General features: G+C 36.7%; 1 protein-coding gene across 2 annotated transcripts in view; it reads left to right on the forward strand.

Moving 5' to 3' along the window:
- The window catches only part of THBS2 (thrombospondin 2), a 534,332-nt gene that overhangs the window by 172,098 nt on the left and 349,334 nt on the right, over positions 1-12,900 (forward strand). The gene's annotated exons all lie outside the window — the stretch shown is intronic.

Raw genomic sequence — 12,900 nt, forward strand, 5'->3', positions numbered from 1 at the left:
TGTTGTTTTTACACCAAATGTACCTTTTAGAATTGTGGGCAAAAAGTTCAACCTTGGTCTCATCAGACCATAACACATTTTCCCACATGCATCTGGGAGACTTGATGTATTAATCTGAAAATTTTAGCTGGGCCTGGATGTTTTTCTGTTTAAGAAAAGGCTTCCGTCTTGCAACCCTCCCCCCATAGGCCAGACATATGGAGAATATGGGAGATTGCTATCACATGTAGTACACAACCAGTACTTGCCAGAAATTCCTGCAGCTCCTTCAGTTTTGCTGTAGGTCTCTTGGCAGCCTCCCTGACCAGTTTTTGTCTTGTCTTTTCATCAGTTTTGCAGGGACGTCCAGTTCTTTGCAATGCCACGGTTGTCCCATATTTTCTCCACTTTTTGATGACTATCTTCACTGTGTTCTATGGTATATCCAGTGTTGTGGAAATGTTTTTGTACCCTTCTCCTGACTGATACCTTTCAACAATGAGATCCCTTTGATGCTTTGTAAGCTCTCTGTGAAGCACAACTTTTGCTGTAGCAGGCAACTGAGTAAATGTCAAGACAATCCTACTCGGACAGCTGAACCTTATTTGAAGTTAATCAGAGTCTCTTTAATTGATGTCAGGTGTGTACCCAAGAAGAATGAATCTTGTAATTAAAGCAAAAGGTGCTTCAACAAAGTATTAGTTTAAGGGGGTGCACACTTATGCAACCAGCTTATTGTACATTTTTTTTATTTTTTATTTTTTCCCCTAACAGATTTGTTTGCTTTTCATTTGAATTGTACATGTTGTAGGTCACATTAAAGGTGGGAACATTCTGAAATTATTTATTGCTGTCTCATTTTTTTATATCACAAAAACCTGGCATTTTAACAGGGGTGTGTATACTTTTTATATCCACTGTATCTGTGACTTGGAGTAAGGTGAACCAATTATTCATTACACAAGATATTAACATTTCTGCCTATGATTTTCACAATGGCAGGCAAACGACTGATAGAAGATTCCTTGTTTATACTATCCATTTTGTTATAAGAAGTTTAACTTTACATCTGCTAACAAGGGCAGAGGGGTGCCATCTGAGAAATAGTTAGCCCAGATCACTGACAAATGTCAAGAATGTTCACATTTAAGTCAGCAGATGGAATCACTCTATAATCCCTCAAAGCAACTGTAAAACATTACTTCTTTCCAGGTCTATGGAAGTAGGATCAATATTAGTGATCTCCTAACAGGTGCACAATAGTTTGACTCCTACAGCTTTTCAAGAAAGAAAAGCTGAGGCACTGCATAAAAAGAAAATCACGAAATGGAAACTGTCACTGCATTTCTACTCTGCATTTCTTACTGAATAATTTTGTTTATGTTATGGGAAACATGGGATCAATACACGCAGAGGAAGAATGAGGTTTAAAAACTAGGCAGGATTTGAATGAGCTATGTAATGGTTGACTAACAATGACTGGATATGTTAAAAGTGATGAATAATGTTTGCAGCTACTGTTGTGTTGGCACGGTTTGGAATGTATAATGCTTGCAACTGATTGTGTCACTATGGTTTATTTTCATTTATATAAATGTAACATGGCCTATGTCACACTTGATAATTTAATAAATGTTTTGTGTGTTAAAAACAAAGTATTGAACTTAATTTTATGGTTTTTGTGTCTTTAATTTGTTGTAGAGAGTAGGAGTAGATTTTCTAGCTGATGGAAAAAGAAAGGGGTGAGCCTTATGCTGCTCATTGACTACTAAATCTTCACATAGTTTGTACATAAATCCCGTTTTCTTTCTGTTGTATTCACCCCGTCTCCTTCCTTAAGCCTCCTCTGTGTTTAAAGGGGCAGGCTTTGATGGGACAGTAGAAGGTTACTGTAGCAAGAGATAACACCATGTATTGTAACTTTGCACTAGCATTTGGAAGTCTTAATACTGATGCTTCTTGGGGAATCAAGAACTTCCAGAGAAATTATATAAGTAAATAAATGTAAACACAGAAAGGTAGACAGAAAAACAGACAAAAAGTAAACATAGGTAAGCAAACAAGCAAAATATTACTTAAGAGACTAACAGAAAAAAAAAATTGGTGTGGTACCATGTAAGTGCATTTTAGTAACAATTTTCTAGAGAAGACATTTTGAAAAACAGTGTTGCCACATGAAAAGGCAACTCTTGAGACCGAGAGTGGAGCTTTTCTCAACTTTTGGCAGAGGCAACTTCTTCTACCTAGGGATCACAAAATCCACCACAAGTCCCTTAAGATTGTCAAGCTGCTGGCAAGAAAGAGAAGCACTTAAAAAAGACAGTGAGATTTTTGAGGTGAGAGTAGTGGGACAGAAATGATTCTCTCCGGCTTTACTTCTTTCAACAGTATTTGTGCTGTCCTAACAACAATAGAGCTGAGGAATCAGTTATGGAAACCGAGAAGAATGCTAGGTATACCCAAAGAGACCTACAGGAAAAAAACATGGTACCAAAGAAGAGAAGGTAACAATGTCTAACAGGGGCTTCCATGGTCTAGTGGCTAGAACTAGGGAAAGGGGATTTTAATGAGGTAAAGTGTTGCCTGGAACCCTTGGTCTTTGGTATAATAAGAATCCATAGAATTACAGCAACAGCTGAATGGGAAAGTAGTTTGGATGTTGTTGCCCCACCTGAACAAATTCTGTGTCTAGAAATGTGCTAGAAACAGTACTGAAGCTGTTGCTAAACCTTTTGAAAGACCTTAAATGTCAAATGCATGAACCCTCCCACCCCTTAAAACCTGTAAGACCTTGGCAACAGTGAAGCTAGAATGTACAGCTCTGCAAGTTTCAATATTTTATTGAATAATTGACTCATAAACAAAGGGTTTATCAACAATGGTGACTGAAGAAAATCTCAACTTATTTAGAGTTATATCAGAGTGAAGGTCTACATCTTTCTGGGTTAGAACCAGGACCCTAGGTTGTCAGTTATCATCAAGTACTTAAACTAGTAAAAGTGGAAACACATAAATGCAGCAGGGGAATATTAACCTCATTCCTCATATTATCAGATAAATCAGTGATGAATATGCCATGAGACAGAAAAATACTGGAACTCAGTAGAAAATAGGAAAAAAGATATATCCAATAATAATATGCATGAAGGAAAGCTGGGCTTGGGAAATACAAAACTGAAGAAAATTACTAGAAATGCCTGAAGTCTAGGCAAACAGCTGCCTGATCCTTTAAAGCTAAAACAGTGTCAATACTATAGCAGGAACAGAACATAAAGTACTGTATAAGCAGAACTTAAAGATACCAGAAGACATTCCATAGGAAAAAACTAAAATACACTGCAATGTGCACAGCCATATATAAAATAATGTGCGCACAGTTTATGGTATTTTTCATTGTACTGTTATCCAGTGATTAATGACAGTTAAATAGAGTCAGTGCTGCACCAGGTAGCATAGCCAGCTTTGGTGCAGAAAGCCTGTAGTTTCTATCCCCATTCAAGGTAGATCCCTCTACCCCCCCCCCAAACTTTATGCAGCTCTGATCAATACCTCCGTAGTATTTATAAAGCCAACAGAAACATTGGTAAATGTCTATATACAGTGTCCCAAGCCTGAAACAATGTCTTCCAAATATCTGTAACATCAAATGTGCAACTCGTTTCAGAATTGAACTTAAAAGCTGCCTTCTTAATACTGGCTCGTGCACATGCCAGGACCCCACTTAATCGCACCCACCCTCCATACCTCTCTCATTTCAAACTCTCACAAGCTTCTACTATCCATACTCTAACAGCAGCACTAATTTTCATTCACTACCAATCTAGAGATGATATTCTGTAATTTTAAGACCTGATAACATGAACTTAATGGTTGATTTTTTTCTCTCTCTCTTTCTGTAAAATCTCATACACTGTTCACTCAGCATTTTTATCTCTGTACATACTTTTCATGCAGCTTCTGTTATTGTAAATATGTGCAATGAATTAACTGTAAATTTTCCCGCTTTAAAAATATACGATATAACTATGCAATTTTCTTGTTTTTTTGAATTTATGCATGTTTAATGTTATGTATTTTTCTGGCGCATGTTTAATATTATTGTATTTTTCTGGAGCTTTTCTCCTTGGGTCTCCACTGAAAACAGGCCTTTGTCTCAGCTGTTCCAACCTGGTTAACAAATGATAAATAAATAAATTGATTGCTGACACTGCAGTGCAGCATAAGAGGGGTGCTGCATTCCTGAGTGTGTTGTCCTTTGGAAGAGATATTAAACAAAGGCCCTAGCTGTTTGAGTTGGTGGTAGCTCAATTGGATGTAAAAAATCCCATGACACATATCGAAAAGAGTAGGGTCATTTTATTAACACAACATAAACAAAACAGTATTCACATATTTACAACTACACATCTACACATTCCTATATACCATCATCATTGTTGTTGTTACATAACTGGAAAGGTTCGCCCAGACTCTGCTACAGTTTGCTGTGAGGGAACGGTTAGTTTGCTTTTTATTGGTTGTATCTTGTATTACTTTATTGCCTTTTTCTATTTTGTATACTATTTGTTTTCTTTACACTGTGTTCTACTTGTTTTCTGCTTTTAACTGCATATTAAAACTTGAAAAGAGACCACAGCTCTGTCTCTTGTGACTCAGACAGAAAATTTTCCATCCCAGTTACTGTTATGTTCTTAAACACAACTGTATTTCTAGTTGACGGCCCCTTATGTTAATTTGACCATATATCTCATTTCCTCTCTGCTTTTACTGGCTGGTGTAAATAAGTACAAAATTATCATTTTGTGAAATCACTCCCCTTCAGCTATTTAAATTTATTGGCCATCCTACTGCATTCCATAGTACCAGAACACAAAAGTGACCACCCCTTTAAATCTATCTTGCTGTTTTAAAAAAAGTGACTCTCCACTAAAACTTACATTTTCAGACAGGTAAAACTTAAGTTATCTACTTTCACATCTAACACCTCTAGTGCACAGCGCAATGTTTAGGATAAAACATTTTTTTCATCTTACCTTGACGCATCTATTGTAAGACCACCAGTTATTGGGGAGCCCACATTCTGCCTCTCAGTAGTCATCTTGGGATTAGTGCTTCTGTTTTCTGCTGGGGAGAGAAGGAGTTCAGTTACATTATTTCCTGGATACTGCTGATCACCAGAAAGCTTAATAACTGTTTTATAGGTGACAGCTTGGAATCTGTGCTTATATTCTGCTTCTGGTGAGAGCAGGAGCAGAGTGCATTGATTCCTGACTCTTTCTGGTTGGAGAGTGAGTGTCTATGCTTAATGTACCTGATTGGTCTGGTTGCTATTCGAGACATCTACCAGAAAAAAGCTACAAGCCTGCAGACTCTTTCAGCATCTGGGACAAGTCTGTGGATCACCAAACAGGCCATGGCCTGCCTCTCTTCTTGGGAATGGTGCTAACATTTTGTTTCTGGTGAAAGAAGAAACAAAGGAGTATTGTATCCCAACAGAGTGCTGAGAACAGCATTAGTAGTAGAAATTCATGCGACTCCCTTCTTTTCATAATTTTTGACAAGCTAATTCTTTATTTTTCAGTAAGTACTGCTTGATTTCTTTCTAACTTCAGAATATCTGCCTAAATACTTCATTTTTAAATTTTCAGGGTCTACATATTCATTTCCTCTCAAGTGTTTGGCAGTGCTCTGTACAGACTCAGACATCTTGAGTGACATTTTTCCTGTAAAAGGAATATATAAAGGAACAGCTTCAGTACTTTGTAATAATGGCCATACTTCCGGCATGTCTAAGGTTCAGTTCCCTGTGCTTTCACCTAATAACCTGGTGAACTTGGGCATTCTAAGGCAGTGTAGCAAATGCCTCATATACACAGACAACCCTCTCTTCTTACCTTCCAACACTCAGATTTCTGAGAGATGCATTTATATATCCAAACTGGAAGCCATGCACTCTCAAGCCAAGACTGGAATAGCTGGTCAAGAGGAGAAGTTCAACACCTGCACCACACCACATGCAACACATAGCCCTCCAGAACACCCACCATCACATCTCTCACATAGAAACACAAACCACACACCCACCTTCGTGGAGGCTCTCAATAGAAATCTACACAAACAGCAGAGGCCTCCAAGGCAGAAATGCATTCGACCACCATAACGCAGCACAAACCACAAGACACATAGCTCACCTACACTGTGAGTTCCTCAACCTAAGCCCCTAAGGCAAAACAGCTTGCCCGATACACTAAGCATAGGTGACTCAATAGTGAAGCACACTGATGTCCCACTCACTAGGTTGAATAAGGCAAAGGTAACAGCCAGCTGTCTATCATGTGCCAGAATCCAACACATAACACACACACTCAGGTCACTCCATAACAAGTACAGGTATGACTTTGTCACTGTCCACATGGGTGTGAATGACTTGAGCTGCACCTCCCTGGACTACATGAAAAATGACATTGAGGAGCTCTTGGATTATGTGTCCCAGGCAGGTATGAACCTACTTGATAGAGGCACTGGGACTGAATGTTGGGCAGCATGATGCCAGGGCACTTCTATGGGATAGGCTTGTAAAGGCTCCAGGGCCATTAGCCTAGTACATGCCTATGAACCTATGAACCTATAACTGACTCCCACTCTTTCTTCCATGAACATAATTAAATTTTTTGCAATATATCAGCCAAAATCTATTTCCCATTAAACAACATTTCATTCAATCTTTTGTTCCAAGTAACTCATATTACATAAAATAAATTCCTATCTATCCTTCTCACATATTCTTTCTTCTTATATGTATAATATTCACACATAATCAAATTTATATCTGTAATGTTTATGTCATTTATATTCTCCAAAATGTTTCTTCACACAACTTTTTCCAGGATTTAACCACTCTTCTACATTAAATAAATGTGGCGTCTCTTCTTGCACACAAAATAAACACATTCTTTCAACTTTCTTTGTATATAGCATACTCCCCTTTACTGGTAACTTATTAATTACCAGTCTCTGTATGAAATCCTGACACTTTACAATTTTAGTACAGTTTTTCCTTGCTTTAATGAATTTTATCACTTCTTCTGTTAACATTTCACATACATTTACATACTAATATTGCTTCATTATATTATTATAGCACATCCATCTATCTTTTTCTATATCATCATTTTTTTTTTTTTCTGTGTTAGTAGTTCTCTGGATAGTTTTTATTTCCTCATTTTACTTGTTCCTTTTCGCTTTTTCTTATTTTCATCACCTTCCAGAACTTGTACTTATATTTAAACATTCTCACTCTTAATTTCTCATCCTCTTCCTTTACCCACTTTAATACTGAATACAAGATTAAAGAAGCTGAATAAACAATTGGATTTAGTAACCCCAATCCCCCTTCATCTTCACTCATACACAACTCACCTTTTGTTTTTACTGGCTTTAATCTTGAAACCCATATGAAAGAAAACACCAATTGCATAATTTCCTTTTTCATATTTTTCTGGGATCATATAAACATCTGAAATATATGCTATTTTCCCATTAATAAAGAATTCAACAGTTAAGCCTTTCTACTGAATTTGATCTATATGCCCTCCATATAAGACATAATTAATGTATTTATCAAACCCTCCCATTGCATCATGACTACATAATTTTTCCAAATGTTATTCCTAGCAAAGACACTTCATTCTTTGAAAAATACACCCCCCCCCCCAATTTTCACATCACCTAAACTCTTACTTTTATCTTTCTTCATGGTCATTCCTATTTCCTTCAAAACATCCATTCAGACAAATCAAAACTTAACAACTACCACTATATCATCTGTGTTTATCAAAACGTCTGGAACCACTACCACCTTTGCATGACATATCTAGCATGTATCATTTTATAAGCTACTTCACTCAGTATCATATTTATAACCAGTGCAATCAATATTCCTGTCATGGGACTTCCTTGTCTAATATCACACCATGTATATTTTTTACTCAGCCACCCATTCACTAAAACGTTCACTCTATTATTTTGATATGCTGACATACACACTCTCTCAATTCTATTACCTATTTCATACCTCTCCATAACATCCCAGAAAGCATCATATCCTACTGTGTCAAACGCCTTGCCATTATCACCTACCGCAAGTTTCACATCCTCCCTTTTACTTATAATATCACCCAAAATTTCTCTGACAACTAATAGCAATTCTTGACTTTCCCTCCCTTTTGTACCTTATATTTTTCTTCCATAATACCTGTCATGTCTCTCATCCTTCCTTCTATTCTCGTCTGTATTATTTTCATAACAAATATAATCTGTGCTATTTAACGTGATGGCTCTCCACTTTTTAAATTCATTCTTTTCATTTATCTTCCACATAAATTTTAATATCCCACTACATAACTCTTCATAAACAAACCCTTCCTTCAAACATTCATTCAGTACATTTGCCAAATACTATCTTTGCCAAGCCATTAATTTCTTCAAAACTGCATACACTATAGCACCTGGCTTGATACTGAATCAACATTTTATTTTCTTAAGTATTTCATGCAATTTACTAATAGTAATTTATTTTTCAAATTCATCCTTAACTCATTCTAGAGTGTGTTTTTTTTACTTTCCATTCTCTCCCTTATTTTCCTTCTTATACATATTTTCTACATGCTGTACAAGAATACTCACAATTTGTTCTTGTGTTCTTTTACCTGTCCTTTTACATTTTAATTTCTCTCCTTATATTAACATCCTATTTTACTATTTGCCCAAATATGCAGATATCTCTTCTCTTCACCCTTATAAATAACATCTCTGCCTAAACAGTAATGCCTTAATTTTTTCTTGATTTCTTTTATATACTTATTTTTCCATATTATTCTCTAAATTCTGTTATATATTTATATACATTTTCCTATGCTTCTCTTTATTTTCCTTACTTACACCATCCTGATAAACACATTTTATACTTCTTTTTACATTCAATCCATCATTCATGCCATTTTTTTATAGACGTCCTTCATGGTTATATGATTCTTCCATAAATGGTGTACTTCCCATTTTCAAATTTCATACCACACTTTTTAAGTTCTTTTTAATGCCCTTCCTATTTTAATATACTGTCTTTCTTCCATCACCTCAATCCATATTGCCAAGTGATCTGAAAAGCCCAACACAACTGTATGACCATCTTTACCCCCAAGCCTTCTGATAATACAAAGTAATACATTTCAGATCTAAGTACCCGTTTCTATAAGTTCATTGACTTTTGTTCCACACAGCTAATTTACCGTATTTTATCACTTCCTGTACTTTTTTACATCTTTTCATTTTTTTATTTTTCTCCATAAGTCACCGTTAAAGTCCCCTGCAGTTATAATTTTCATGTTAAGAACTAAATAGTCAAATACTTGATAAGACAAATTCTTTCTTTCCTTGCTAGTTATGCATGCATATAATGCAACAATTCTATAAACACTTTTTCTCCACCTCACATCCATAACAGTTAACCTTCCCATCCTTATCAGTTACATCTGCTATTTTTACTGTTTTGTTACACAACACAGCCACACCAGAATACAACTCAGTTTCTAAGTTCCATATTATATTTCCATCCCACACTTTTCCTGTTTGCAGTCTTTCTTCACTTGTCAGGAGTCTTACATCCTTTAACAGAATAACATCCACATCACATTTATCACACCATTCCAGTATCCGTATTCTTCTTACACTGTTGATAATACTGTTCACATTTACTGAAAGTAGTCTGCAATTGTTTTTTTCCCTTCTTTGTGTTGAAGGGAAATAGTTTTACATTTTCATTTCCTTATTTTCACTCTTTCACCAATTGAATATTTTCCTGAGATTGTTGTTGTTGTTTGTCTTTCGGCTTTTCCCAGTAAAGGGTCGCCACAGCGGAACTCCGGTCCGCTAATGATTGGCAGTAGATTTTTACGAAATGCCGAGGTTCCAGCTTGACGCCCAACCTTCAACGAAGGCACGCCCATTTACGCACGCATGTCTTTTGAGTGCTACCCAACCGCGAGGAGGACATGCAGACTCCACACAGAAGGCACTCCCAAGCCCAGCCGAGAATCGAACAGGAAAACCTCTTGCTGTGAGGTAACATTTTCCTGAGTTTATGGAAAAATAATCTTTGATCCTATGAATCAGATTTTTCACTGGCTGCAACATCAAAAAATTATTAGTATCAGTCCTTTCTCCTGACCTATCTTCCTGCACACTCCCTCTCTCTCTCCTCTTTTTCTCCTGAATATTTTTTCTTCCACAGCTTCTTTTTCATCTAGTTCACCTTCTCCTCCAGCTCTTTCTCCCCCCCTACATTGCTGTACTTGCTCGTATATGTTTTCTTCCCTTTCCTTTTCATTATTTACTGCTCGTTCTTGACAATCCATACAAAGTGCCCCCCCCCCTTTTTTTACACAACCTGCATTCAGGCACACACCTTTTTTTTCTGTGTCCATTCTCCATACGCTGTTTACATTGTACCATGTCACCTTCATTAATTAAATGAGAAAAGTCCCCACAAAAGAAACATGATTTAGGTTAACCAGCATATGCTAATGTCCCTCTAGGGCCAGCACAAAAATAACACTTGACAAGTATTTCACCATTCTGTTTTCACATTACAAAGCAATTTCCAACCACCACCCTCCATTCCTTAAGTTTCTTACATTTCTCACTTTTGCAATATTATCAACAGTTTCACACAAACCTAGCATGCATTTTTTTAACATTGTCTTCTTCCAGTTCATCAGTTATAAACTGCAAAGTGACATTCTTTTTAATGTCTAAGTTACTACCAGAAAACAAACAATTGTTCCATGGATAAGTGCCCTTCTTTGCATTACATACTTCCAGAATTTCTATCATCACTCCATCAGTTTCAAATGTTAAGTCACAAAAAGCTTCTGTCCCAATATGTATAAATGGCTACATTTCTTAAGCTTTAAAAGCTAGAACAGTTACCAAATTGACTCCTACATAACATCTGTCACTTTTTGTTCTTATTCTCACAGTTTTGCTTACAGTTTCCTGCTGTTCTCCTTTCTTGCTTGTTGTTACTGTTATATATGTTTTAGTTTGCTCCTTTATCTGCAGCCTCAAAACCAGAATCCTTTCTCAGTTTGTTCCTGCTTTCCTCTTTGACTTTCTGTCACTGTTGAATGATTTTTTTTTCTGCTGCCACTTCACCTGTCTGCTTTTCCACTTCTGCACAGTTTTGAAAAAGTTATCAGCCATCTCAACCCATGAAACAGCAGAACTGTCATCTGGATCATCCTGCTCAAATATTTATAACAGAACATAATCTGCAAGCCCTTCTGAGACCATTTCTGACATCTGCATTACTTCCACAGATTCACTTACTTCTCTGTCCAATTAGACAGCTAAAGGCTGCTCATTTGTAACATCCACCACACAGGAATCTTTGCTTACATTCTGCAGCTCCATACTGAACATTTTTTTCTCCAAATTCTCACTTTCCTCCTCCATACTCTCCATAACTTTTCCTTCCTCCTCCATGCTGTTGCTTCCCTTAGGCTTCTTCCTTGCTGCAGTAGGAGCCCTCCAGTGCCATCTAACAGCTCCAAAGAGTAGGGAAAGTTCTCCAATGCCCTGGACAAATTTCCCCTAGTAGTATAAATACCACCTCAGGTCTCCCCTGAAAAGAGGCACTAGGTAGGACTAACCTGGTCAACAAAGGATAAATAAATGATATCATTTTCTGTATTATTGTATTATCTCTATCTAGGTGTCACCCTATATGTGACAACTATTGATTTTCATATTATACTGTTGCATTTTTTGGAGTTTGTAGCTGATTACTTGTTCTTGATACTATAGTAGCTGTTAAGTTTATTAAATGTTTTATAGTGCTTCTGTTTTAACACTTTTGCTGTGGACTGCTTCACTGAGTAGTTGTAAGCTTCACATCTATTTGTATATTACTTTTACTGCTCATATTTACAAATGGTGTTTCCCTGTTTTGTTACTCAGTTGATAGCAATTTGTAGGTAGTAATCTGACAGCACATGCTCTGAGCTGTTAACAAGCTGATTCCAGTAGCCCAGGGTTCAGCACGTGATTCCTTCCACCTCCCTTTGCTAGCTGTGTGACTCTGAGAAAGGTATCTAATCGGACAGTGTTCCCAGGTCAATCCTGAAAAGAAAAACTTGGTCCAGTGGCCGTACCTGGTTAACAAATGTATAGAAAAATGTATGTGGTAGTCTCACCAGTCTTTAACTGAAATTGGACTTGACCCATTTTAGCAACCCACTTATCAAACTCCAAATATGTAAATAAATACATCTTGCATCCCATGTATCCTTTATTTATGGATGCATTTGTTTAGTTTGATGATCACAAATATTTGTATGCTAAAGCGATATTATTAGCCCAGTGTTAAAGTGATTATTGCATCTGCCTTACACCTCAGATATACAAGGATCCATTCTGATGTCTAGTTATGAGTTGTGTTGATTCTGCATAAGCTTCCTTTGAGTGTGTGTTGTCTGTCTCTCTGGGTGATTTGATTTCCTGTCAAATCCATACTGAATTTAAATTAGCTTTTGCTGTACCATATAGTATAGGTGGGTGGAATGTGCAAGAGACAGAAGAAAGATAAAGGAGAGACAGCCAGTTACAAAGAATATATTGGTAATTCCAGATTAGGGATTCCCAGCATATGGACAGCAAAGTGAATTGCATACCACATTATCACAAGTGTTTATGTGGAAATGCTTCAAAGATGGAATATCTGATATACTGACAGGAATTCCTAAATGTTGTTTTAGTAATCTACAAATACAGAACAGTATAATTTTAGTGTTGTTGTATTTGAAAGCCTGGCTACATCTTTTATTGAATACTTGCACTTGTTTTCTGTAATCTAAACTTAATCCA

Source organism: Protopterus annectens, chromosome 1.part0 (genome assembly GCF_019279795.1).
Source record: "Protopterus annectens isolate FY-2018-M chromosome 1.part0, PAN1.0, whole genome shotgun sequence".
NCBI lineage: Eukaryota > Metazoa > Chordata > Ceratodontiformes > Protopteridae > Protopterus > Protopterus annectens.